General features: G+C 47.3%; 1 pseudogene; it reads left to right on the plus strand.

Moving 5' to 3' along the window:
• Window positions 1-329: 329 nt before the first annotated feature.
• On the plus strand, window positions 330-1,644 carry LOC120852504 (annotated as a pseudogene).
• The last annotated feature ends 622 nt before the right edge of the window (window positions 1,645-2,266 follow it).

Below are 2,266 nucleotides of genomic sequence, written 5' to 3' on the forward strand. Positions count from 1 at the left end.
AAAGAATTTCAAAAAGAATAGATACATGTGTAAGTATTACTGAATCACTTTGCATACACCTGAAACTAACATGATATTATTCATCAACTCTACTCTACCCAAGCAGCCCTGAAGAAGGAGAGCCCCCCAGGCTGATTTAAGGGGATTGATTGAATCAAAGGCAGTCACATGATTGAAGGGGCTTTTTTCTTTTTTTTAAGGTTGTTCAGGAGACTAAGAACACCTGCCACTGAGATTTTGCACGAATTCACAGTTGAGCACAGCGCAGGGATGAGCAGGCCCACGCCACCCAGCAGGCCACAGCCGATCCGGAGCTCGAGACTCTGAAAATGGCAGAGCAACTTTCCCCAGGAAAGAGGACAAACCAGTTGTGAAAAAGACTTTCTTTTCAAAATGCCTGGGCAAAAAGTGGCTGCAGGATGCAGGAAACGCCCCATCTGCAACCAAGAGTCGAGAGGGAACAGCTGCAGTGAGGAAGGGAACACTGTGATCCGCCCGGAAAAGAAGCAAGCTCCCCGCAATCCCATGATACAGAAGGCCCCTGGCAGTGGCAGACAGAGGTGGCATATGGTGACAAGAGTAGCAAGGAGGAGGAGAGCGAGCCCAAGTGTCTAGGCGTGGTCTATAAGTCCACTCGCTCGGCGAAACCTATAGGGCCAGAGGATATGGGGGCCACTGCTATGGCACCCCACTCCAGTACTCTTGCCTGGAAAATCCCCTGGATGGAAGAGCCTGGTGGGCTTCCATCTATGGGGTCACACAGAGTCAGACACGACTGAGTGACTTCCCTTTCACTTTTCACTTTCACGCATTGGAGAAGGAAATGGCAACCCACAGCAGCCTTCTTACCTGGAGAATCCCAGGGACGGGGGAGCCTGGTGGGCTGCTGTCTATGGGGTCGCACAGAGTCGGACATGACTGTAGTGACTTAGCACCACCAGCAGCAGCAGCTGTCCACGCTAGACCCGGAGAAGGAGCATGACGCACAAACCATCTTTGAGCGCAGTCAGAAGATCCAGGAGGAGCTGAGGGGCAAGGAAGATGATCTCTTGGGTGGTTTGATCTAATAATCATTAGATCTAATAAGATCTAATAATCAATAATTGTCAGAAATACATGAAGCCCAAGGATACGTCTATGGGCACTGTTTTCTCCGGAATAGTGAGGAAGGGCCCCATCTGAGCTACCCAGCATCTCCATGTGCTGGGATTACCAGCTCAACATTTGTAAGAAGTATGAGGAGATTGGTTTTTGTGGCTTCGCAGACCGCTGCAAATTCCATGACCGTTCAGATCACAAGCATGGGTGGCAGATCGAACACGAACTTGATGAGCATCCCTGTGGCGTCTAAGAGGACGAAAACTACGAAGTGGGAAGCGACCGGAAGGAAATACCATTCAAGAGTTTCCTCTGTCACTAGACCTTCCAAAACCCAGTTATCACCAAGTGCAGGCATTATTTCTGTGAGCTCTGTGCACTGCAGCTTTTTCACACCACCCCTCGCTGCCATGTCTGTGACCAGCAGACCAATGGCGTCCAGAGAAAGAATTGATTATTAAACTGGAGAAACATTGAGCTGCAGAAGAGGGTGGTGCTTCTGATTTCCCAGAAGACCCCGATGAGAGTCCAATTCCCATTACTTAAAGTTTCCCATTAGTCTCAAATCTCAAATGTTTTGTTATTTTGGAAATCTTTAAAAAAAGAAGATCCATTGACTTAATGGGGTACAGGAGAATTAAGAAAGTAGAATGACTTAATGGGTGTCTAGAGAGTTAAGAAAGCAGATGGATTTAATGGAGGTCAGGAAACCTAAGGAGTTTGATTGGTAAAATAGATGCCAGAAGATTTAAGAAGGATGATTGATTTAGTGGGGGTCAGGATATTTAATGGAGCTGATTTAATCAATGGGAGTCACATGTTTAGGGGCTGGTTTAATATGTAGGTGTCACAGGACACCAGCATGTTGATCAAATCAGTGAGGGTCACCTGTTTATGGGGACTGATTTAACAATAGGAGCCACGTGACCTAGCAGCTGATTGAATCAGCCCAAGGGGCAGCACCTATATAAAAACTGTGTATGTGTGTCCACAAAGGCACTTTGTGTATACAATATATATATACAGCTGTGTGTACTATGTGTCCAGAAAGGCACTTTGGGTACACAATGCATATACACAACAGTGTGCCAGAAGAGGTGCACATGGGGAGCCCAGACCCACCCCCTAGGAGACAGCACCCTCCCTAACCTCTCATCATTATTTCTGG

This window comes from Oryx dammah, unplaced genomic scaffold, assembly GCF_014754425.2.
Source record: "Oryx dammah isolate SB20612 unplaced genomic scaffold, SCBI_Odam_1.1 HiC_scaffold_26, whole genome shotgun sequence".
Classification (NCBI taxonomy): Eukaryota; Metazoa; Chordata; class Mammalia; order Artiodactyla; family Bovidae; genus Oryx; species Oryx dammah.